The sequence below is a fragment of the Hyla sarda genome, unplaced genomic scaffold (assembly GCF_029499605.1).
Source record: "Hyla sarda isolate aHylSar1 unplaced genomic scaffold, aHylSar1.hap1 scaffold_107, whole genome shotgun sequence".
NCBI lineage: Eukaryota > Metazoa > Chordata > Amphibia > Anura > Hylidae > Hyla > Hyla sarda.
The window spans coordinates 540,895-565,993 of record NW_026607689.1 but is presented as its reverse complement, the minus strand read 5'-3'; the positions used below and the strand labels follow the sequence as shown (position 1 = coordinate 565,993).

The 25,099-nt window shown below is 47.9% G+C and overlaps 9 non-coding genes and 2 pseudogenes across 9 annotated transcripts; all 11 read right to left on the bottom strand.

Moving 5' to 3' along the window:
• Nucleotides 1-2,836: 2,836 nt before the first annotated feature.
• LOC130300129 (U2 spliceosomal RNA) lies at nucleotides 2,837-3,015 on the bottom strand (annotated as a pseudogene).
• A 2,096-nt stretch (nucleotides 3,016-5,111) lies between these two features.
• On the bottom strand, nucleotides 5,112-5,302 carry LOC130300044 (U2 spliceosomal RNA). The gene has a single exon (XR_008851059.1). It is a non-coding gene; the product is annotated as a U2 spliceosomal RNA (small nuclear RNA).
• Nucleotides 5,303-7,393: 2,091 nt separating this feature from the next.
• On the bottom strand, nucleotides 7,394-7,584 carry LOC130300043 (U2 spliceosomal RNA). The gene has a single exon (XR_008851058.1). It is a non-coding gene; the product is annotated as a U2 spliceosomal RNA (small nuclear RNA).
• Nucleotides 7,585-9,677: 2,093 nt separating this feature from the next.
• LOC130300042 (U2 spliceosomal RNA) lies at nucleotides 9,678-9,868 on the bottom strand. Its single transcript, XR_008851057.1, has one exon. It is a non-coding gene; the product is annotated as a U2 spliceosomal RNA (small nuclear RNA).
• A 2,081-nt stretch (nucleotides 9,869-11,949) lies between these two features.
• On the bottom strand, nucleotides 11,950-12,134 carry LOC130300113 (U2 spliceosomal RNA). The gene has a single exon (XR_008851125.1). It is a non-coding gene; the product is annotated as a U2 spliceosomal RNA (small nuclear RNA).
• A 695-nt stretch (nucleotides 12,135-12,829) lies between these two features.
• LOC130300138 (U2 spliceosomal RNA) lies at nucleotides 12,830-12,989 on the bottom strand (annotated as a pseudogene).
• A 2,091-nt stretch (nucleotides 12,990-15,080) lies between these two features.
• On the bottom strand, nucleotides 15,081-15,271 carry LOC130300090 (U2 spliceosomal RNA). Its single transcript, XR_008851104.1, has one exon. It is a non-coding gene; the product is annotated as a U2 spliceosomal RNA (small nuclear RNA).
• Nucleotides 15,272-17,362: 2,091 nt separating this feature from the next.
• On the bottom strand, nucleotides 17,363-17,553 carry LOC130300040 (U2 spliceosomal RNA). The gene has a single exon (XR_008851055.1). It is a non-coding gene; the product is annotated as a U2 spliceosomal RNA (small nuclear RNA).
• Nucleotides 17,554-19,653: 2,100 nt separating this feature from the next.
• Nucleotides 19,654-19,844, bottom strand: LOC130300038 (U2 spliceosomal RNA). Its single transcript, XR_008851054.1, has one exon. It is a non-coding gene; the product is annotated as a U2 spliceosomal RNA (small nuclear RNA).
• Nucleotides 19,845-21,942: 2,098 nt separating this feature from the next.
• On the bottom strand, nucleotides 21,943-22,133 carry LOC130300037 (U2 spliceosomal RNA). Its single transcript, XR_008851053.1, has one exon. It is a non-coding gene; the product is annotated as a U2 spliceosomal RNA (small nuclear RNA).
• A 2,083-nt stretch (nucleotides 22,134-24,216) lies between these two features.
• Nucleotides 24,217-24,407, bottom strand: LOC130300094 (U2 spliceosomal RNA). The gene has a single exon (XR_008851108.1). It is a non-coding gene; the product is annotated as a U2 spliceosomal RNA (small nuclear RNA).
• Nucleotides 24,408-25,099: the final 692 nt, after the last annotated feature.

The following is a 25,099-nucleotide window of genomic DNA, read 5'->3' as shown; positions in this document are numbered from 1 at the left end:
AATCCATGGCCCAGAGTCCCCCGGAATCGAATGGCCCTGTGGTCAGAGAAGAAGCAGGGGACCATAGAGTACGACACCTTTCTGACTGTTCTCGAAGTGAAGATGAAGTCTATCCGAGAACGGAGCGAGCCATCGGGGCGGCTCCACGTATAGTTTACGGAGCCGTTCCCGATGGACCCGACAACGTCCTGCAAGGATGCCTCCGTCACCATCTCAATCAGCAGTTTAGACGTCACGTCCAGGTTGGCGGATGTGCCAGAACTGCGCCCTTCCACCTCAATGGGGCAGTTGAAGTCACCACCCAACACTACTGCTCTAGTGGTGGCGAGTTCAGCCCGCAGGGCCTGGAGAACCTCCAGTCGGACATCCCTCTCAGGGGAGGCATACACGTTGATGAGCCGCACGGGCTCACCCGCCCAGGAACCGTCTGCGACAAGAAGTCTGCCACAGACGAGCTCCCGGACGGAATCAAGTGCAAAGTTACCTCCCCTGATCAGGATGGCCACCCCCGCAGACCTATTGTCGCCCCCACCAGACCAGTAGGAAGGGCCGTGAGGCCACTGCCTGGCCAGATGGTTGTAAGACCTAGAAGCAGACAAAGCACATTCCTGCAACATGTAAACATCACACCTCTGGGAATCTAAGAACGTAAGAACAGTCTGAAATCTGAACCAACCTCTAATACTCCTCACATTAATGCAGAAGATGTTGAGATCAGCCATGGGAATAAAAAGAGAGGTTAGTTCTGATACTAGTTACCAGTCTGGTCGGACGGGTCCTCTTCTCTGGCGCCTGTCGGCTCCTGTGGCTTCTCGTAGCGCCCTTCCAAGAACTCGTCGTAGACCGTGTTGGACGGAGTGTCTAGGATTTTCTTAACCTCTGGGTCCTGCAGCAGCTCCTCCATAGATTGAGCTTGGACTGGCTCTGCTTGGACCTGCTCCACTTGGGCCTGCTCCATCACCTCCTCTCCTTCTGAAGCCTCAAGGCTCTCGCAGACCTGCTCCATCTCCTCCTCCTCATCTGAAGCTTGAGGGGTCTCGCAGGTCTCGATTATCTTTCTTTTGTGGGACTCTTCTGATACGTTGTCCCTTCCTTTCCTCTTCCTCTGTATGGTACCTGGGGGAGGAAGCACAGGAAAGTCCTCCGAAGGGCGGGCACCAGCAGCTGGAGGGGGGTTAGGTGCTGCTGGGCCAGGAGAGAAAGGAGGCTGGGTGGGGCGGGGGGCAGGAGAGAGTGCCCGGGCAGGGGAGGACGGGGCAGGGGTGGGCCGGGCAGGGGAGGACGGGGCAGGGGTGGGCCGGGCAGGGGAGGACGGGGCAGGGGTGGGCCGGGGTGGGGTACGGGGGGCAGGGGTGGGGCGGGATGGGGCAGGAGGGGCAGGGGTGGGACGGGATGGGGTAGGAGGGGCAGGGGTGGGACGGGATGGGGCAGGAGGGGGAGGGGTGGGACGGGATGGGGCAGGGGTGGGACGGGATGGGGCAGGGGTGGGGCGGGATGGGGCAGGAGATGGGGCGGGAGGGGCAGGGGATGGGGCGGGAGGGGCAGGGGAGGGGGGGGATGGGGCAGGGGTGGTGGCTTTCGCCTTCTTACCCTCCTTGGTCGGCTTGGCCATCCGTGGTGTTGGCTCCGGAGCTGGGGCTGGCTTCGGTGCTCTCGCTGCCACAGATGCCCATGTTCTCTCCCTCTGGGGGCAGTCCTTGTAGCTGTGGGCTGCCAGTCCGCAGAGGTTGCAGGTCTTGCTCTTGGGGCAGTCCTTGGTCGTGTGACCTGTCACACGGCAATACCTGCAGGCATCCTCCGTACAGTCCTTGCCCTCGTGGCCCATCTTGCCGCATCTCCTGCAGGTCTGCGGCATGTCCGGGTAGAAGATAAGTCCTGTGGAGTTGCCCAAGGAAAATGTCGTTGGCAGGTGCTGTAGTCCGTCTGGAGAAGCAGGGTTCTTGTTGAGTCTGACGACCACAGACCACTTGCAGGTCCAGTATCCGAGTGAGTTCAGGATGCGGGTGGGCTCCCTCACCACGGTGCAGAAGCGCTTCAGGAAGGTCGAGATGTCCGTGCCTGGGGTGTGTGGGTTCCGCATTGAGACCGTCACCCGCCTCTCCTCTCTTTGAATAAGGCAGTTGCCCACAAAGCGAGAGAAAGGGGATTCGGGACTCGCCGCTTTCACCACCTCCCAGTATCTTCTACAGGTCCCAATGGTGGCAAAGGTGATGTAGAAGATTCCCGAAAAGAAGGTTGCTATTCCCAGGGTGTCAGCCGTGGGGAAGCCTTGATCCGCCAGCATCTTCTTGCAGAACACGTCGTGGGACATGTCCGGCACCCTTCCATCCACGGGCTTGAGCTTCAAGGCAACAGTCTGCCTCATCCAGGGCTCCAGGGTTGGAGCTTCCAGGTTAGGAATTCTGCCGCCCTTCTGCCTTGCCGTGGTGGAGGTTGAAGCTTGCTGTGGTTGGGGCTGGACCTCCAGGCCTTGCCCTGCAGCCTCCTGGGTGGACTTGCTGGTTGAGGCCATGGCTTCTTCCAGCAGGCTCTTTTCCGCTTCCTTGCTTACTTGTGGAGAGAGGCTTCGCAAAGTCTTCTTTCCCGGGTGGGAGGAGCTATGCAGATCCGGTCCCGGTGGGAGGAGCTATGCAAATCCTTCTCCAGAGGCAGCGAGTTTCTTCGAAAAGATTCTGCGCCGCCTTCCTCTTCGCCGCTGTTCCGGAATTCACCGCCGATTCCCTTCTTCCAGGTTCTTCGTCGGCTTCTTCCGGAGCTGCAGTCTTCAAGATCTTCTCCTTCTTCAGATGTTCCGAGGCAGGCAGGAGACGATCTTCAGGTGGTATGCTCTAGAGAAATGCGGTTCTAATAAGAACGAAAAGTACTGCAATCGTACTACGCAAAATCTCTACCACAATGCTTGGAGTTCTTCAGACCGTAGCGATCATGGTATCTCCCCTGCCAGGTAAGTATTAAATATTAAACTGATAAGAACAGATACTACACTTGATCTTAGCCAAAAGGCCGAGAAGCGATAACCGTGAAAGGGGCGGGCCCAACAAGGTGCCCTTCATGGGCACTATCACTGCTTGCTGTCAGGGAGGCTGCCAGACAATTTTCCATGCACACTCTGGGCTGGGGGGCAGTCAACCACCAGTACACACAGCAGAACCTAAACCCATACCATTATTGCTAAGCAGCAAGACAGGGGCCCATTGCACTCCCACGGGGCCTTTTTAAATGCAATCCATAACCCGGATTTGCCAGGAACCCTTCTTACTCCTCCTACTTGCATGTGACACTGGGCTTAGGATCTGCATAGGAAACACACACACAAGCACACACCTACCTTTGTTGCCTGCAGATGCCTCCTTGGCTGTCCCCAAACGGTATCAAACCAACACCCACGGGAAGCTGTAAGCATAGAGGACATGCCTGCACCCCATTGGACTTACCTGTGTGGGTTAAATCCGGGTTATTTGACAACCTATGGCGGTGATGGTTCTGCTCAGGCAGAGCAGTGCTGATGCTCCTCATAAAGCTGTCGCTGCTGTGAAGGTTCTAGGTGACATCACAAATCCCTATGGTTACATACACAACAAAGCTGGGTTGTTGTTGTTTACAGTCTGCAAGGCCTGTGGAAGTGAGTGACATCATAGCACTGTAGTTCTGAGGGTTCTAGATGGATGCAACAATCTCCTGTTGCTTCTATGAAGGCCATAATAGACGACATCACCAAACAGCTCCATAGTCACATACACAGCAAAGGAGAGATGTTGTTTACACCTAGTGATGTCAGTGGTATTGAGTGACATCACAGCACAGTGCTAAGGCTCCTGGGCCTGGACACAGCAGCGGCTGCAATATCTCAACGGAGAATACGTTTATATATATGTGTGTGTGTGCGCGTATATATATATATATATATATATATATATATATATATATCTCCGCCGAAATCACTTTTAAACCCATTTCCACCTTTTTTTCCCTTCTCTTCCTCTTACTTTTTTTTCACGTTTTTTTACATTTTTCTCCTTTTCGCCTCTTTTCTGGGCGTATTATTCTTCTTTTTCTTCTTTTTTTTCGTCTAATGCATACCCCATCAGTGCAGCAATGCTTATTCAATACCGCCAGCAGATGGAGACACTGGGGGATAATTTTCTAAGGATTTATACTGATTTTTCCTGTCTGAATTTGTCGCACAGAAAGTTGCAGGCCAAATATGTGTGACATTTCTGTGACTTTAGCTTCTAGAGCATTTTTACAACATTATACATAGGTGCTGAATACATAAAAAGCGACTGTTCAGCGACAGACAAGTCGCATCGGCTGAAAGTAGGCCAGAATGTCAGTCCATGTTGGAGCAGGTTTAGATACAGTCTAAAGTATAGATCTCAAAGTCTGTGCACAGAATTTAGCAAGGGCCTCGCACCTTCTGATGCATCAGGTAGGTGCACAATAGCATAGCCTAACCCTCTGTACTTTGGTCTATATTGATGCGGGACATAGACAGCCAGCTGATGACCAATCCATTAGTGCAATGGATGGCTGGAAGCATTTGTCTTTGCCTTTGCAATACCACAGAAGCAATGCATGGTCAATGTACAGCAATGACACACCTGTGTGAACAGCCAGGAGACCCCCCCCCCCCCCCCCCATGTTATGTTACATAGTTACATAGTTAGTACGGTCGAAAAAAGACATATGTCCATCAAGTTCAACCAGGGAATTAAGGGGTAGGGGTGTGGCGCGATATTGGGGAAGGGATGAGATTTTATATTTCTTTATAAGCATTAATCTTATTTTGTCAATTAGGAACATTCAGCACCCACCCGCTATCAAGGCAGCTGCCTATCATGTCATGCCCTACCTGCACAGGTGTGCTGGCTACTCAAATGATCCAATTAAGGAGGCCATTTAGTCAGCAGCAGCAGAAGTCCTGTGCCTGGACGCTCCAACAGCGGCCAGACACAAGCAGAAGCAGAAGCAGCAGAAGCAGCAGAAGCAGCAGCAGCACCACCTTTTGTTTTTTGGCTGCAGCAGCAGCAAGGCCCACAGGGCTGGCTAGCTGGCTAGCCAGCAAGCAGGTAGCAATGAAAGTAGGAATCTTTCTTTTTAACCCTGTAAGGGGGTGGTGCACTGTACCCGAAGATACTGCCATATCGGGTCAATGCATAGGGCGACGGAAGCAAGCTTCGAAATCGGCCCCCGTTCTCAAAAATCCATTTAATATATGGTCCCCAGATAGGGGACGTATCAGATATTAAACTGATAAGAACAGATACTACACTTGATCTTAGCCAAAAGGCCGAGAAGCGATAACCGTGAAAGGGGCGGGCCCAACAAGGTGCCCTTCATGGGCACTATCACTGCTTGCTGTCAGGGAGGCTGCCAGACAATTTTCCATGCACACTCTGGGCTGGGGGGCAGTCAACCACCAGTACACACAGCAGAACCTAAACCCATACCATTATTGCTAAGCAGCAAGACAGGGGCCCATTGCACTCCCACGGGGCCTTTTTAAATGCAATCCATAACCCGGATTTGCCAGGAACCCTTCTTACTCCTCCTACTTGCATGTGACACTGGGCTTAGGATCTGCATAGGAAACACACACACAAGCACACACCTACCTTTGTTGCCTGCAGATGCCTCCTTGGCTGTCCTCAAACGGTATCAAACCAACACCCACGGGAAGCTGTAAGCATAGAGGACATGCCTGCACCCCATTGGACTTACCTGTGTGGGTTAAACCCGGGTTATTTGACAACCTATGGCGGTGATGGTTCTGCTCAGGCAGAGCAGTGCTGATGCTCCTCATAAAGCTGTCGCTGCTGTGAAGGTTCTAGGTGACATCACAAATCCCTATGGTTACATACACAACAAAGCTGGGTTGTTGTTGTTTACACTCTGCAAGGCCTGTGGAAGTGAGTGACATCATAGCACTGTAGTTCTGAGGGTTCTAGATGGATGCAACAATCTCCTGTTGCTTCTATGAAGGCCATAATAGACGACATCACCAAACAGCTCCATAGTCACATACACAGCAAAGGAGAGATGTTGTTTACACCTAGTGATGTCAGTGGTATTGAGTGACATCACAGCACAGTGCTAAGGCTCCTGGGCCTGGACACAGCAGCGGCTGCAATATCTCAACAGAGAATACGTTTATATATATGTGTGTGTGTGCGCGTATATATATATATATATATATATATATATATATATATATTTCTCCGCCGAAATCACTTTTAAACCCATTTCCACCTTTTTTTCCCTTCTCTTCCTCTTACTTTTTTTTCACGTTTTTTTACGTTTTTCTCCTTTTCGCCTCTTTTCTGGGCGTATTATTCTTCTTTTTCTTCTTTTTTTTCGTCTAATGCATACCCCATCAGTGCAGCAATGCTTATTCAATACCGCCAGCAGATGGAGACACTGGGGGATAATTTTCTAAGGATTTATACTGATTTTTCCTGTCTGAATTTGTCGCACAGAAAGTTGCAGGCCAAATATGTGTGACATTTCTGCGACTTTAGCTTCTAGAGCATTTTTACAACATTATACATAGGTGCTGAATACATAAAAAGCGACTGTTCAGCGACAGACAAGTCGCATCGGCTGAAAGTAGGCCAGAATGTCAGTCCATGTTGGAGCAGGTTTAGATACAGTCTAAAGTATAGATCTCAAAGTCTGTGCACAGAATTTAGCAAGGGCCTCGCACCTTCTGATGCATCAGGTAGGTGCACAATAGCATAGCCTAACCCTCTGTACTTTGGTCTATATTGATGCGGGACATAGACAGCCAGCTGATGACCAATCCATTAGTGCAATGGATGGCTGGAAGCATTTGTCTTTGCCTTTGCAATACCACAGAAGCAATGCATGGTCAATGTACAGCAATGACACACCTGTGTGAACAGCCAGGAGACCCCCCCCCCTCCCCCCCCCATGTTATGTTACATAGTTACATAGTTAGTACGGTCGAAAAAAGACATATGTCCATCAAGTTCAACCAGGGAATTAAGGGGTAGGGGTGTGGCGCGATATTGGGGAAGGGATGAGATTTTATATTTCTTCATAAGCATTAATCTTATTTTGTCAATTAGGAACATTCAGCACCCACCCGCTATCAAGGCAGCTGCCTATCATGTCATGCCCTACCTGCACAGGTGTGCTGGCTACTCAAATGATCCAATTAAGGAGGCCATTTAGTCAGCAGCAGCAGAAGTCCTGTGCCTGGACGCTCCAACAGCGGCCAGACACAAGCAGAAGCAGAAGCAGCAGAAGCAGCAGCAGCACCACCTTTTGTTTTTTGGCTGCAGCAGCAGCAAGGCCCACAGGGCTGGCTAGCTGGCTAGCCAGCAAGCAGGTAGCAATGAAAGTAGGAATCTTTCTTTTTAACCCTGTAAGGGGGTGGTGCACTGTACCCGAAGATACTGCCATATCGGGTCAATGCATAGGGCGACGGAAGCAAGCTTCGAAATCGGCCCCCGTTCTCAAAAATCCATTTAATATATGGTCCCCAGATAGGGGACGTATCAGATATTAAACTGATAAGAACAGATACTACACTTGATCTTAGCCAAAAGGCCGAGAAGCGATAACCGTGAAAGGGGCGGGCCCAACAAGGTGCCCTTCATGGGCACTATCACTGCTTGCTGTCAGGGAGGCTGCCAGACAATTTTCCATGCACACTCTGGGCTGGGGGGCAGTCAACCACCAGTACACACAGCAGAACCTAAACCCATACCATTATTGCTAAGCAGCAAGACAGGGGCCCATTGCACTCCCACGGGGCCTTTTTAAATGCAATCCATAACCCGGACTTGCCAGGAACCCTTCTTACTCCTCCTACTTGCATGTGACACTGGGCTTAGGATCTGCATAGGAAACACACACACAAGCACACACCTACCTTTGTTGCCTGCAGATGCCTCCTTGGCTGTCCCCAAACGGTATCAAACCAACACCCACGGGAAGCTGTAAGCATAGAGGACATGCCTGCACCCCATTGGACTTACCTGTGTGGGTTAAACCCGGGTTATTTGACAACCTATGGCGGTGATGGTTCTGCTCAGGCAGAGCAGTGCTGATGCTCCTCATAAAGCTGTCGCTGCTGTGAAGGTTCTAGGTGACATCACAAATCCCTATGGTTACATACACAACAAAGCTGGGTTGTTGTTGTTTACAGTCTGCAAGGCCTGTGGAAGTGAGTGACATCATAGCACTGTAGTTCTGAGGGTTCTAGATGGATGCAACAATCTCCTGTTGCTTCTATGAAGGCCATAATAGACGACATCACCAAACAGCTCCATAGTCACATACACAGCAAAGGAGAGATGTTGTTTACACCTAGTGATGTCAGTGGTATTGAGTGACATCACAGCACAGTGCTAAGGCTCCTGGGCCTGGACACAGCAGCGGCTGCAATATCTCAACGGAGAATACGTTTATATATATGTGTGTGTGTGCGCGTATATATATATATATATATATATATATATATATATATATATATATATTCTCCGCCGAAATCACTTTTAAACCCATTTCCACCTTTTTTTCCCTTCTCTTCCTCTTACTTTTTTTTCACGTTTTTTTACGTTTTTCTCCTTTTCGCCTCTTTTCTGGGCGTATTATTCTTCTTTTTCTTCTTTTTTTTCGTCTAATGCATACCCCATCAGTGCAGCAATGCTTATTCAATACCGCCAGCAGATGGAGACACTGGGGGATAATTTTCTAAGGATTTATACTGATTTTTCCTGTCTGAATTTGTCGCACAGAAAGTTGCAGGCCAAATATGTGTGACATTTCTGCGACTTTAGCTTCTAGAGCATTTTTACAACATTATACATAGGTGCTGAATACATAAAAAGCGACTGTTCAGCGACAGACAAGTCGCATCGGCTGAAAGTAGGCCAGAATGTCAGTCCATGTTGGAGCAGGTTTAGATACAGTCTAAAGTATAGATCTCAAAGTCTGTGCACAGAATTTAGCAAGGGCCTCGCACCTTCTGATGCATCAGGTAGGTGCACAATAGCATAGCCTAACCCTCTGTACTTTGGTCTATATTGATGCGGGACATAGACAGCCAGCTGATGACCAATCCATTAGTGCAATGGATGGCTGGAAGCATTTGTCTTTGCCTTTGCAATACCACAGAAGCAATGCATGGTCAATGTACAGCAATGACACACCTGTGTGAACAGCCAGGAGACCCCCCCCCCCCCCCATGTTATGTTACATAGTTACATAGTTAGTACGGTCGAAAAAAGACATATGTCCATCAAGTTCAACCAGGGAATTAAGGGGTAGGGGTGTGGCGCGATATTGGGGAAGGGATGAGATTTTATATTTCTTCATAAGCATTAATCTTATTTTGTCAATTAGGAACATTCAGCACCCACCCGCTATCAAGGCAGCTGCCTATCATGTCATGCCCTACCTGCACAGGTGTGCTGGCTACTCAAATGATCCAATTAAGGAGGCCATTTAGTCAGCAGCAGCAGAAGTCCTGTGCCTGGACGCTCCAACAGCGGCCAGACACAAGCAGAAGCAGAAGCAGCAGAAGCAGCAGCAGCACCACCTTTTGTTTTTTGGCTGCAGCAGCAGCAAGGCCCACAGGGCTGGCTAGCTGGCTAGCCAGCAAGCAGGTAGCAATGAAAGTAGGAATCTTTCTTTTTAACCCTGTAAGGGGGTGGTGCACTGTACCCGAAGATACTGCCATATCGGGTCAATGCATAGGGCGACGGAAGCAAGCTTCGAAATCGGCCCCCGTTCTCAAAAATCCATTTAATATATGGTCCCCAGATAGGGGACGTATCAGATATTAAACTGATAAGAACAGATACTACACTTGATCTTAGCCAAAAGGCCGAGAAGCGATAACCGTGAAAGGGGCGGGCCCAACAAGGTGCCCTTCATGGGCACTATCACTGCTTGCTGTCAGGGAGGCTGCCAGACAATTTTCCATGCACACTCTGGGCTGGGGGGCAGTCAACCACCAGTACACACAGCAGAACCTAAACCCATACCATTATTGCTAAGCAGCAAGACAGGGGCCCATTGCACTCCCACGGGGCCTTTTTAAATGCAATCCATAACCCGGATTTGCCAGGAACCCTTCTTACTCCTCCTACTTGCATGTGACACTGGGCTTAGGATCTGCATAGGAAACACACACACAAGCACACACCTACCTTTGTTGCCTGCAGATGCCTCCTTGGCTGTCCCCAAACGGTATCAAACCAACACCCACGGGAAGCTGTAAGCATAGAGGACATGCCTGCACCCCATTGGACTTACCTGTGTGGGTTAAACCCGGGTTATTTGACAACCTATGGCGGTGATGGTTCTGCTCAGGCAGAGTAGTGCTGATGCTCCTCATAAAGCTGTCGCTGCTGTGAAGGTTCTAGGTGACATCACAAATCCCTATGGTTACATACACAACAAAGCTGGGTTGTTGTTGTTTACACTCTGCAAGGCCTGTGGAAGTGAGTGACATCATAGCACTGTAGTTCTGAGGGTTCTAGATGGATGCAACAATCTCCTGTTGCTTCTATGAAGGCCATAATAGACGACATCACCAAACAGCTCCATAGTCACATACACAGCAAAGGAGAGATGTTGTTTACACCTAGTGATGTCAGTGGTATTGAGTGACATCACAGCACAGTGCTAAGGCTCCTGGGCCTGGATACAGCAGCGGCTGCAATATCTCAACGGAGAATACGTTTATATATATGTGTGTGTGTGCGCGTATATATATATATATATATATATATATATATATATATATATATATTTCTCCGCCGAAATCACTTTTAAACCCATTTCCACCTTTTTTTCCCTTCTCTTCCTCTTACTTTTTTTTCACGTTTTTTTACGTTTTTCTCCTTTTCGCCTCTTTTCTGGGCGTATTATTCTTCTTTTTCTTCTTTTTTTTCGTCTAATGCATACCCCATCAGTGCAGCAATGCTTATTCAATACCGCCAGCAGATGGAGACACTGGGGGATAATTTTCTAAGGATTTATACTGATTTTTCCTGTCTGAATTTGTCGCACAGAAAGTTGCAGGCCAAATATGTGTGACATTTCTGCGACTTTAGCTTCTAGAGCATTTTTACAACATTATACATAGGTGCTGAATACATAAAAAGCGACTGTTCAGCGACAGACAAGTCGCATCGGCTGAAAGTAGGCCAGAATGTCAGTCCATGTTGGAGCAGGTTTAGATACAGTCTAAAGTATAGATCTCAAAGTCTGTGCACAGAATTTAGCAAGGGCCTCGCACCTTCTGATGCATCAGGTAGGTGCACAATAGCATAGCCTAACCCTCTGTACTTTGGTCTATATTGATGCGGGACATAGACAGCCAGCTGATGACCAATCCATTAGTGCAATGGATGGCTGGAAGCATTTGTCTTTGCCTTTGCAATACCACAGAAGCAATGCATGGTCAATGTACAGCAATGACACACCTGTGTGAACAGCCAGGAGACCCCCCCCCCCCCATGTTATGTTACATAGTTACATAGTTAGTACGGTCGAAAAAAGACATATGTCCATCAAGTTCAACCAGGGAATTAAGGGGTAGGGGTGTGGCGCGATATTGGGGAAGGGATGAGATTTTATATTTCTTCATAAGCATTAATCTTATTTTGTCAATTAGGAACATTCAGCACCCACCCGCTATCAAGGCAGCTGCCTATCATGTCATGCCCTACCTGCACAGGTGTGCTGGCTACTCAAATGATCCAATTAAGGAGGCCATTTAGTCAGCAGCAGCAGAAGTCCTGTGCCTGGACGCTCCAACAGCGGCCAGACACAAGCAGAAGCAGAAGCAGCAGCAGCACCACCTTTTGTTTTTTGGCTGCAGCAGCAGCAAGGCCCACAGGGCTGGCTAGCTGGCTAGCCAGCAAGCAGGTAGCAATGAAAGTAGGAATCTTTCTTTTTAACCCTGTAAGGGGGTGGTGCACTGTACCCGAAGATACTGCCATATCGGGTCAATGCATAGGGCGACGGAAGCAAGCTTCGAAATCGGCCCCCGTTCTCAAAAATCCATTTAATATATGGTCCCCAGATAGGGGACGTATCAGATATTAAACTGATAAGAACAGATTTTTTTTTTTTTTTTTTTATCTAAAGCCGAGGAACGTGCTTTCGATTCACCCAAAGTGCAAGAAAAAGTGCAAACGTGTTACACTAAAAAAAAACGTGCACAAAGGATGCGGTCTATCGCAAGCCCTTCTCCGATAGGAGAGAGGCCCCCCAACAAACCTTACCCTTCACCTCCGGACCAAAAGGTACCTGCGAGGTTCCAGGTTCGATGTCCCTTTTCGCCGAAGCTACTAGGGGACCACAAATGCTCCCGGCATCCCCCTTGGCGTTGGCCAAGGTATCTGCCCGCAGAGCCGATTACGGTAGGTACCCTGCCAAAGCAGGAGTACCCGGGGTGTTTGCAGGGAGGTGCGGAACCTAATGGCCACACACACCTCCCCTAGACCGCCAGGAGGGACACCCAGAAGGGCTACCGCATCCTGACAAATCCTGTGAACACACAACACGCAAAAAGTGACACAGTGAGACAAAAAAGAAATAAATAAGTGAATGTGTGCAGATATACTGCCCGGACATCCGGCCGGATCTATAAAAATTTCTCTGATCCTAGCCAGAAGGCCGGGAATCAAGAGGTGAGTGCCACAAGGTGAAGAGATTATGGTGCCCGTGCTTCAACTCAGTGAGCCTATTCTCCCAGTGAGTTTCGGCACCTCGGGGTCACCACTCCCCGAGGCACAAAAGTACCTCGGCTCTAGACCCTCTCAGCCTCATGGCGAGACCCGGAGGGAACAGGTCACATCGGGGCAGCCGTCGAGCTGATTCCTCAGAACCAGCCCCGGAAAGCCCTGGTACACCTGCATCCTCCATGCAGCACCCATCCCCACCAGCATGAAAACTGATAAGAACAGATACTACACTTGATCTTAGCCAAAAGGCCGAGAAGCGATAACCGTGAAAGGGGCGGGCCCAACAAGGTGCCCTTCATGGGCACTATCACTGCTTGCTGTCAGGGAGGCTGCCAGACAATTTTCCATGCACACTCTGGGCTGGGGGGCAGTCAACCACCAGTACACACAGCAGAACCTAAACCCATACCATTATTGCTAAGCAGCAAGACAGGGGCCCATTGCACTCCCACGGGGCCTTTTTAAATGCAATCCATAACCCGGATTTGCCAGGAACCCTTCTTACTCCTCCTACTTGCATGTGACACTGGGCTTAGGATCTGCATAGGAAACACACACACAAGCACACACCTACCTTTGTTGCCTGCAGATGCCTCCTTGGCTGTCCCCAAACGGTATCAAACCAACACCCACGGGAAGCTGTAAGCATAGAGGACATGCCTGCACCCCATTGGACTTACCTGTGTGGGTTAAACCCGGGTTATTTGACAACCTATGGCGGTGATGGTTCTGCTCAGGCAGAGCAGTGCTGATGCTCCTCATAAAGCTGTCGCTGCTGTGAAGGTTCTAGGTGACATCACAAATCCCTATGGTTACATACACAACAAAGCTGGGTTGTTGTTGTTTACACTCTGCAAGGCCTGTGGAAGTGAGTGACATCATAGCACTGTAGTTCTGAGGGTTCTAGATGGATGCAACAATCTCCTGTTGCTTCTATGAAGGCCATAATAGACGACATCACCAAACAGCTCCATAGTCACATACACAGCAAAGGAGAGATGTTGTTTACACCTAGTGATGTCAGTGGTATTGAGTGACATCACAGCACAGTGCTAAGGCTCCTGGGCCTGGACACAGCAGCGGCTGCAATATCTCAACGGAGAATACGTTTATATATATGTGTGTGTGTGCGCGTATATATATATATATATATATATATATATATATATATATATATATTTCTCCGCCGAAATCACTTTTAAACCCATTTCCACCTTTTTTTCCCTTCTCTTCCTCTTACTTTTTTTTCACGTTTTTTTACGTTTTTCTCCTTTTCGCCTCTTTTCTGGGCGTATTATTCTTCTTTTTCTTCTTTTTTTTCGTCTAATGCATACCCCATCAGTGCAGCAATGCTTATTCAATACCGCCAGCAGATGGAGACACTGGGGGATAATTTTCTATGGATTTATACTGATTTTTCCTGTCTGAATTTGTCGCACAGAAAGTTGCAGGCCAAATATGTGTGACATTTCTGCGACTTTAGCTTCTAGAGCATTTTTACAACATTATACATAGGTGCTGAATACATAAAAAGCGACTGTTCAGCGACAGACAAGTCGCATCGGCTGAAAGTAGGCCAGAATGTCAGTCCATGTTGGAGCAGGTTTAGATACAGTCTAAAGTATAGATCTCAAAGTCTGTGCACAGAATTTAGCAAGGGCCTCGCACCTTCTGATGCATCAGGTAGGTGCACAATAGCATAGCCTAACCCTCTGTACTTTGGTTTATATTGATACGGGACATAGACAGCCAGCTGATGACCAATCCATTAGTGCAATGGATGGCTGGAAGAATTTGTCTTTGCCTTTGCAATACCACAGAAGCAATGCATGGTCAATGTACAGCAATGACACACCTGTGTGAACAGCCAGGAGACCCCCCCCCCCCCCATGTTATGTTACATAGTTACATAGTTAGTACGGTCGAAAAAAGACATATGTCCATCAAGTTCAACCAGGGAATTAAGGGGTAGGGGTGTGGCGCGATATTGGGGAAGGGATGAGATTTCATATTTCTTCATAAGCATTAATCTTATTTTGTCAATTAGGAACATTCAGCACCCACCCGCTATCAAGGCAGCTGCCTATCATGTCATGCCCTACCTGCACAGGTGTGCTGGCTACTCAAATGATCCAATTAAGGAGGCCATTTAGTCAGCAGCAGCAGAAGTCCTGTGCCTGGACGCTCCAACAGCGGCCAGACACAAGCAGAAGCAGAAGCAGCAGAAGCAGCAGCAGCACCACCTTTTGTTTTTTGGCTGCAGCAGCAGCAAGGCCCACAGGGCTGGCTAGCTGGCTAGCCAGCAAGCAGGTAGCAATGAAAGTAGGAATCTTTCTTTTTAACCCTGTAAGGGGGTGGTGCACTGTACCCGAAGATACTGCCATATCGGGTCAATGCATAGGGCGACGGAAGCAAGCTTCGAAATCGGCCCCCGTTCTCAAAAATCCATTTAATATATGGTCCCCAGATAGGGGACGTATCAGATATTGAACTGATAAGAACAGATACTACACTTGATCTTAGCCAAAAGGCCGAGAAGCGATAACCGTGAAAGGGGCGGGCCCAACAAGGTGCCCTTCATGGGCACTATCACTGCTTGCTGTCAGGAAGGCTGCCAGACAATTTTCCATGCACACTCTGGGCTGGGGGGCAGTCAACCACCAGTACACACAGCAGAACCTAAACCCATACCATTATTGCTAAGCAGCAAGACAGGGGCCCATTGCACTCCCACGGGGCCTTTTTAAATGCAATCCATAACCCGGATTTGCCAGGAACCCTTCTTACTCCTCCTACTTGCATGTGACACTGGGCTTAGGATCTGCATAGGAAACACACACACAAGCACACACCTACCTTTGTTGCCTGCAGATGCCTCCTTGGCTGTCCCCAAACGGTATCAAACCAACACCCACGGGAAGCTGTAAGCATAGAGGACATGCCTGCACCCCATTGGACTTACCTGTGTGGGTTAAACCCGGGTTATTTGACAACCTATGGCGGTGATGGTTCTGCTCAGGCAGAGCAGTGCTGATGCTCCTCATAAAGCTGTCGCTGCTGTGAAGGTTCTAGGTGACATCACAAATCCCTATGGTTACATACACAACAAAGCTGGGTTGTTGTTGTTTACACTCTGCAAGGCCTGTGGAAGTGAGTGACATCATAGCACTGTAGTTCTGAGGGTTCTAGATGGATGCAACAATCTCCTGTTGCTTCTATGAAGGCCATAATAGACGACATCACCAAACAGCTCCATAGTCACATACACAGCAAAGGAGAGATGTTGTTTACACCTAGTGATGTCAGTGGTATTGAGTGACATCACAGCACAGTGCTAAGGCTCCTGGGCCTGGACACAGCAGCGGCTGCAATATCTCAACGGAGAATACGTTTATATATATGTGTGTGTGTGCGCATATATATATATATATATATATATATATATATATATATATATATATTTCTCCGCCGAAATCACTTTTAAACCCATTTCCACCTTTTTTTCCCTTCTCTTCCTCTTACTTTTTTTTCACGTTTTTTTACGTTTTTCTCCTTTTCGCCTCTTTTCTGGGCGTATTATTCTTCTTTTTCTTCTTTTTTTTCGTCTAATGCATACCCCATCAGTGCAGCAATGCTTATTCAATACCGCCAGCAGATGGAGACACTGGGGGATAATTTTCTAAGGATTTATACTGATTTTTCCTGTCTGAATTTGTCGCACAGAAAGTTGCAGGCCAAATATGTGTGACATTTCTGCGACTTTAGCTTCTAGAGCATTTTTACAACATTATACATAGGTGCTGAATACATAAAAAGCGACTGTTCAGCGACAGACAAGTCGCATCGGCTGAAAGTAGGCCAGAATGTCAGTCCATGTTGGAGCAGGTTTAGATACAGTCTAAAGTATAGATCTCAAAGTCTGTGCACAGAATTTAGCAAGGGCCTCGCACCTTCTGATGCATCAGGTAGGTGCACAATAGCATAGCCTAACCCTCTGTACTTTGGTCTATATTGATGCGGGACATAGACAGCCAGCTGATGACCAATCCATTAGTGCAATGGATGGCTGGAAGCATTTGTCTTTGCCTTTGCAATACCACAGAAGCAATGCATGGTCAATGTACAGCAATGACACACCTGTGTGAACAGCCAGGAGACCCCCCCCCCCCCCATGTTATGTTACATAGTTATATAGTTAGTACGGTCGAAAAAAGACATATGTCCATCAAGTTCAACCAGGGAATTAAGGGGTAGGGGTGTGGCGCGATATTGGGGAAGGGATGAGATTTTATATTTCTTCATAAGCATTAATCTTATTTTGTCAATTAGGAACATTCAGCACCCACCCGCTATCAAGGCAGCTGCCTATCATGTCATGCCCTACCTGCACAGGTGTGCTGGCTACTCAAATGATCCAATTAAGGAGGCCATTTAGTCAGCAGCAGCAGAAGTCCTGTGCCTGGACGCTCCAACAGCAGCCAGACACAAGCAGAAGCAGAAGCAGCAGAAGCAGCAGCAGCACCACCTTTTGCTTTTTGGCTGCAGCAGCAGCAAGGCCCACAGGGCTGGCTAGCTGGCTAGCCAGCAAGCAGGTAGCAATGAAAGTAGGAATCTTTCTTTTTAACCCGGTAAGGGGGTGGTGCACTGTACCCGAAGATACTGCCATATCGGGTCAATGCATAGGGCGACGGAAGCAAGCTTCGAAATCGGCCCCCGTTCTCAAAAATCCATTTAATATATGGTCCCCAGATAGGGGACGTATCAGATATTAAACTGATAAGAACAGATACTACACTTGATCTTAGCCAAAAGGCCGAGAAGCGATAACCGTGAAAGGGGCGGGCCCAACAAGGTGCCCTTCATGGGCACTATCACTGCTTGCTGTCAGGGAGGCTGCCAGACAATTTTCCATGCACACTCTGGGCTGGGGGGCAGTCAACCACCAGTACACACAGCAGAACCTAAACCCATACCATTATTGCTAAGCAGCAAGACAGGGGCCCATTGCACTCCCACGGGGCCTTTTTAAATGCAATCCATAACCCGGATTTGCCAGGAACCCTTCTTACTCCTCCTACTTGCATGTGACACTGGGCTTAGGATCTGCATAGGAAACACACACACAAGCACACACCTACCTTTGTTGCCTGCAGATGCCTCCTTGGCTGTCCCCAAACGGTATCAAACCAACACCCACGGGAAGCTGTAAGCATAGAGGACATGCCTGCACCCCATTGGACTTACCTGTGTGGGTTAAACCCGGGTTATTTGACAACCTATGGCGGTGATGGTTCTGCTCAGGCAGAGCAGTGCTGATGCTCCTCATAAAGCTGTCGCTGCTGTGAAGGTTCTAGGTGACATCACAAATCCCTATGGTTACATACACAACAAAGCTGGGTTGTTGTTGTTTACACTCTGCAAGGCCTGTGGAAGTGAGTGACATCATAGCACTGTAGTTCTGAGGGTTCTAGATGGATGCAACAATCTCATGTTGCTTCTATGAAGGCCATAATAGACGACATCACCAAACAGCTCCATAGTCACATACACAGCAAAGGAGAGATGTTGTTTACACCTAGTGATGTCAGTGGTATTGAGTGACATCACAGCACAGTGCTAAGGCTCCTGGGCCTGGACACAGCAGTGGCTGCAATATCTCAACGGAGAATACGTTTATATATATGTGTGTGTGTGCGCGTATATATATATATATATATATATATATATATATATATATATATATATATTTCTCCGCCGAAATCACTTTTAAACCCATTTCCACCTTTTTTTCCCTTCTCTTCCTCTTACTTTTTTTTCACGTTTTTTTACGTTTTTCTCCTTTTCGCCTCTTTTCTGGGCGTATTATTCTTCTTTTTCTTCTTTTTTTTCGTCTAATGCATACCCCATCAGTGCAGCAATGCTTATTCAATACCGCCAGCAGATGGAGACACTGGGGGATAATTTTCTAAGGATTTATACAGATTTTTCCTGTCTGAATTTGTCGCACAGAAAGTTGCAGGCCAAATATGTGTGACATTTCTGCGACTTTAGCTTCTAGAGCATTTTTACAACATTATACATAGGTGCTGAATACATAAAAAGCGACTGTTCAGCGACAGACAAGTCGCATCGGCTGAAAGTAGGCCAGAATGTCAGTCCATGTTGGAGCAGGTTTAGATACAGTCTAAAGTATAGATCTCAAAGTCTGTGCACAGAATTTAGCAAGGGCCTCGCACCTTCTGATGCATCAGGTAGGTGCACAATAGCATAGCCTAACCCTCTGTACTTTGGTCTATATTGATGCGGGACATAGACAGCCAGCTGATGACCAATCCATTAGTGCAATGGATGGCTGGAAGCATTTGTCTTTGCCTTTGCAATACCACAGAAGCAATGCATGGTCAATGTACAGCAATGACACACCTGTGTGAACAGCCAGGAGACCCCCCCCCCCCCCCCCCCATGTTATGTTACATAGTTACATAGTTAGTACGGTCGAAAAAAGACATATGTCCATCAAGTTCAACCAGGGAATTAAGGGGTAGGGGTGTGGCGCGATATTGGGGAAGGGATGAGATTTTATATTTCTTCATAAGCATTAATCTTATTTTGTCAATTAGGAACATTCAGCACCCACCCGCTATCAAGGCAGCTGCCTATCATGTCATGCCCTACCTGCACAGGTGTGCTGGCTACTCAAATGATCCAATTAAGGAGGCCATTTAGTCAGCAGCAGCAGAAGTCCTGTGCCTGGACGCTCCAACAGCGGCCAGACACAAGCAGAAGCAGAAGCAGCAGAAGCAGCAGCAGCACCACCTTTTGTTTTTTGGCTGCAGCAGCAGCAAGGCCCACAGGGCTGGCTAGCTGGCTAGCCAGCAAGCAGGTAGCAATGAAAGTAGGAATCTTTCTTTTTAACCCTGTAAGGGGGTGGTGCACTGTACCCGAAGATACTGCCATATCGGGTCAATGCATAGGGCGACGGAAGCAAGCTTCGAAATCGGCCCCCGTTCTCAAAAATCCATTTAATATATGGTCCCCAGATAGGGGACGTATCAGATATTAAACTGATAAGAACAGATACTACACTTGATCTTAGCCAAAAGGCCGAGAAGCGATAACCGTGAAAGGGGCGGGCCCAACAAGGTGCCCTTCATGGGCACTATCACTGCTTGCTCTCAGGGAGGCTACCAGACAATTTTCCATGCACACTCTGGGCTGGGGGGCAGTCAACCACCAGTACACACAGCAGAACCTAAACCCATACCATTATTGCTAAGCAGCAAGACAGGGGCCCATTGCACTCCCACGGGGCCTTTTTAAATGCAATCCATAACCCGGATTTGCCAGGAACCCTTCTTACTCCTCCTACTTGCATGTGACACTGGGCTTAGGATCTGCATAGGAAACACACACACAAGCACACACCTACCTTTGTTGCCTGCAGATGCCTCCTTGGCTGTCCCCAAACGGTATCAAACCAACACCCACGGGAAGCTGTAAGCATAGAGGACATGCCTGCACCCCATTGGACTTACCTGTGTGGGTTAAACCCGGGTTATTTGACAACCTATGGCGGTGATGGTTCTGCTCAGGCAGAGCAGTGCTGATGCTCCTCATAAAGCTGTCGCTGCTGTGAAGGTTCTAGGTGACATCACAAATCCCTATGGTTACATACACAACAAAGCTGGGTTGTTGTTGTTTACACTCTGCAAGGCCTGTGGAAGTGAGTGACATCATAGCACTGTAGTTCTGAGGGTTCTAGATGGATGCAACAATCTCCTGTTGCTTCTATGAAGGCCATAATAGACGACATCACCAAACAGCTCCATAGTCACATACACAGCAAAGGAGAGATGTTGTTTACACCTAGTGATGTCAGTGGTATTGAGTGACATCACAGCACAGTGCTAAGGCTCCTGGGCCTGGACACAGCAGCGGCTGCAATATCTCAACGGAGAATACGTTTATATATATGTGTGTGTGTGCGCGTATATATATATATATATATATATATATATATATATATATATATATATTTCTCCGCCGAAATCACTTTTAAACCCATTTCCACCTTTTTTTCCCTTCTCTTCCTCTTACTTTTTTTTCACGTTTTTTTACGTTTTTCTCCTTTTCGCCTCTTTTCTGGGCGTATTATTCTTCTTTTTCTTCTTTTTTTTCGTCTAATGCATACCCCATCAGTGCAGCAATGCTTATTCAATACCGCCAGCAGATGGAGACACTGGGGGATAATTTTCTAAGGATTTATACTGATTTTTCCTGTCTGAATTTGTCGCACAGAAAGTTGCAGGCCAAATATGTGTGACATTTCTGCGACTTTAGCTTCTAGAGCATTTTTACAACATTATACATAGGTGCTGAATACATAAAAAGCGACTGTTCAGCGACAGACAAGTCGCATCGGCTGAAAGTAGGCCAGAATGTCAGTCCATGTTGGAGCAGGTTTAGATACAGTCTAAAGTATAGATCTCAAAGTCTGTGCACAGAATTTAGCAAGGGCCTCGCACCTTCTGATGCATCAGGTAGGTGCACAATAGCATAGCCTAACCCTCTGTACTTTGGTCTATATTGATGCGGGACATAGACAGCCAGCTGATGACCAATCCATTAGTGCAATGGATGGCTGGAAGCATTTGTCTTTGCCTTTGCAATACCACAGAAGCAATGCATGGTCAATGTACAGCAATGACACACCTGTGTGAACAGCCAGGAGACCCCCCCCCTCCCCCCCCCATGTTATGTTACATAGTTACATAGTTAGTACGGTCGAAAAAAGACATATGTCCATCAAGTTCAACCAGGGAATTAAGGGGTAGGGGTGTGGCGCGATATTGGGGAAGGGATGAGATTTTATATTTCTTCATAAGCATTAATCTTATTTTGTCAATTAGGAACATTCAGCACCCACCCGCTATCAAGGCAGCTGCCTATCATGTCATGCCCTACCTGCACAGGTGTGCTGGCTACTCAAATGATCCAATTAAGGAGGCCATTTAGTCAGCAGCAGCAGAAGTCCTGTGCCTGGATGCTCCAACAGCGGCCAGACACAAGCAGAAGCAGAAGCAGCAGAAGCAGCAGCAGCACCACCTTTTGTTTTTTGGCTGCAGCAGCAGCAAGGCCCACAGGGCTGGCTAGCTGGCTAGCCAGCAAGCAGGTAGCAATGAAAGTAGGAATCTTTCTTTTTAACCCTGTAAGGGGGTGGTGCACTGTACCCGAAGATACTGCCATATCGGGTCAATGCATAGGGCGACGGAAGCAAGCTTCGAAATCGGCCCCCGTTCTCAAAAATCCATTTAATATATGGTCCCCAGATAGGGGACGTATCAGATATTAAACTGATAAGAACAGATACTACACTTGATCTTAGCCAAAAGGCCGAGAAGCGATAACCGTGAAAGGGGCGGGCCCAACAAGGTGCCCTTCATGGGCACTATCACTGCTTGCTGTCAGGGAGGCTGCCAGACAATTTTCCATGCACACTCTGGGCTGGGGGGCAGTCAACCACCAGTACACACAGCAGAACCTAAACCCATACCATTATTGCTAAGCAGCAAGACAGGGGCCCATTGCACTCCCACGGGGCCTTTTTAAATGCAATCCATAACCCGGATTTGCCAGGAACCCTTCTTACTCCTCCTACTTGCATGTGACACTGGGCTTAGGATCTGCATAGGAAACACACACACAAGCACACACCTACCTTTGTTGCCTGCAGATGCCTCCTTGGCTGTCCCCAAACGGTATCAAACCAACACCCACGGGAAGCTGTAAGCATAGAGGACATGCCTGCACCCCATTGGACTTACCTGTGTGGGTTAAACCCGGGTTATTTGACAACCTATGGCGGTGATGGTTCTGCTCAGGCAGAGCAGTGCTGATGCTCCTCATAAAGCTGTCGCTGCTGTGAAGGTTCTAGGTGACATCACAAATCCCTATGGTTACATACACAACAAAGCTGGGTTGTTGTTGTTTACAGTCTGCAAGGCCTGTGGAAGTGAGTGACATCATAGCACTGTAGTTCTGAGGGTTCTAGATGGATGCAACAATCTCCTGTTGCTTCTATGAAGGCCATAATAGACGACATCACCAAACAGCTCCATAGTCACATACACAGCAAAGGAGAGATGTTGTTTACACCTAGTGATGTCAGTGGTATTGAGTGACATCACAGCACAGTGCTAAGGCTCCTGGGCCTGGACACAGCAGCGGCTGCAATATCTCAACGGAGAATACGTTTATATATATGTGTGTGTGTGTGCGTATATATATATATATATATATATATATATATATATATATTTCTCCGCCGAAATCACTTTTAAACCCATTTCCACCTTTTTTTCCCTTCTCTTCCTCTTACTTTTTTTTCACGTTTTTTTACGTTTTTCTCCTTTTCGCCTCTTTTCTGGGCGTATTATTCTTCTTTTTCTTCTTTTTTTTCGTCTAATGCATACCCCATCAGTGCAGCAATGCTTATTCAATACCGCCAGCAGATGGAGACACTGGGGGATAATTTTCTAAGGATTTATACTGATTTTTCCTGTCTGAATTTGTCGCACAGAAAGTTGCAGGCCAAATATGTGTGACATTTCTGCGACTTTAGCTTCTAGAGCATTTTTACAACATTATACATAGGTGCTGAATACATAAAAAGCGACTGTTCAGCGACAGACAAGTCGCATCGGCTGAAAGTAGGCCAGAATGTCAGTCCATGTTGGAGCAGGTTTAGATACAGTCTAAAGTATAGATCTCAAAGTCTGTGCACAGAATTTAGCAAGGGCCTCGCACCTTCTGATGCATCAGGTAGGTGCACAATAGCATAGCCTAACCCTCTGTACTTTGGTCTATATTGATGCGGGACATAGACAGCCAGCTGATGACCAATCCATTAGTGCAATGGATGGCTGGAAGCATTTGTCTTTGCCTTTGCAATACCACAGAAGCAATGCATGGTCAATGTACAGCAATGACACACCTGTGTGAACAGCCAGGAGACCCCCCCCCCCCATGTTATGTTACATAGTTACATAGTTAGTACGGTCGAAAAAAGACATATGTCCATCAAGTTCAACCAGGGAATTAAGGGGTAGGGGTGTGGCGCGATATTGGGGAAGGGATGAGATTTTATATTTCTTCATAAGCATTAATCTTATTTTGTCAATTAGGAACATTCAGCACCCACCCGCTATCAAGGCAGCTGCCTATCATGTCATGCCCTACCTGCACAGGTGTGCTGGCTACTCAAATGATCCAATTAAGGAGGCCATTTAGTCAGCAGCAGCAGAAGTCCTGTGCCTGGACGCTCCAACAGCGGCCAGACACAAGCAGAAGCAGAAGCAGCAGAAGCAGCAGCAGCACCACCTTTTGTTTTTTGGCTGCAGCAGCAGCAAGGCCCACAGAGCTGGCTAGCTGGCTAGCCAGCAAGCTGGTAGCAATGAAAGTAGGAATCTTTCTTTTTAACCCTGTAAGGGGGTGGTGCACTGTACCCGAAGATACTGCCATATCGGGTCAATGCATAGGGCGACGGAAGCAAGCTTCGAAATCGGCCCCCGTTCTCAAAAATCCATTTAATATATGGTCCCCAGATAGGGGACGTATCAGATATTAAACGGATAAGAACAGATACTACACTTGATCTTAGCCAAAAGGCCGAGAAGCGATAACCGTGAAAGGGGCGGGCCCAACAAGGTGCCCTTCATGGGCACTATCACTGCTTGCTGTCAGGGAGGCTGCCAGACAATTTTCCATGCACACTCTGGGCTGGGGGGCAGTCAACCACCAGTACACACAGCAGAACCTAAACCCATACCATTATTGCTAAGCAGCAAGACAGGGGCCCATTGCACTCCCACGGGGCCTTTTTAAATGCAATCCATAACCCGGATTTGCCAGGAACCCTTCTTACTCCTCCTACTTGCATGTGACACTGGGCTTAGGATCTGCATAGGAAACACACACACAAGCACACACCTACCTTTGTTGCCTGCAGATGCCTCCTTGGCTGTCCCCAAACGGTATCAAACCAACACCCACGGGAAGCTGTAAGCATAGAGGACATGCCTGCACCCCATTGGACTTACCTGTGTGGGTTAAACCCGGGTTATTTGACAACCTATGGCGGTGATGGTTCTGCTCAGGCAGAGCAGTGCTGATGCTCCTCATAAAGCTGTCGCTGCTGTGAAGGTTCTAGGTGACATCACAATTCCCTATGGTTACATACACAACAAAGCTGGGTTGTTGTTGTTTACACTCTGCAAGGCCTGTGGAAGTGAGTGACATCATAGCACTGTAGTTCTGAGGGTTCTAGATGGATGCAACAATCTCCTGTTGCTTCTATGAAGGCCATAATAGAC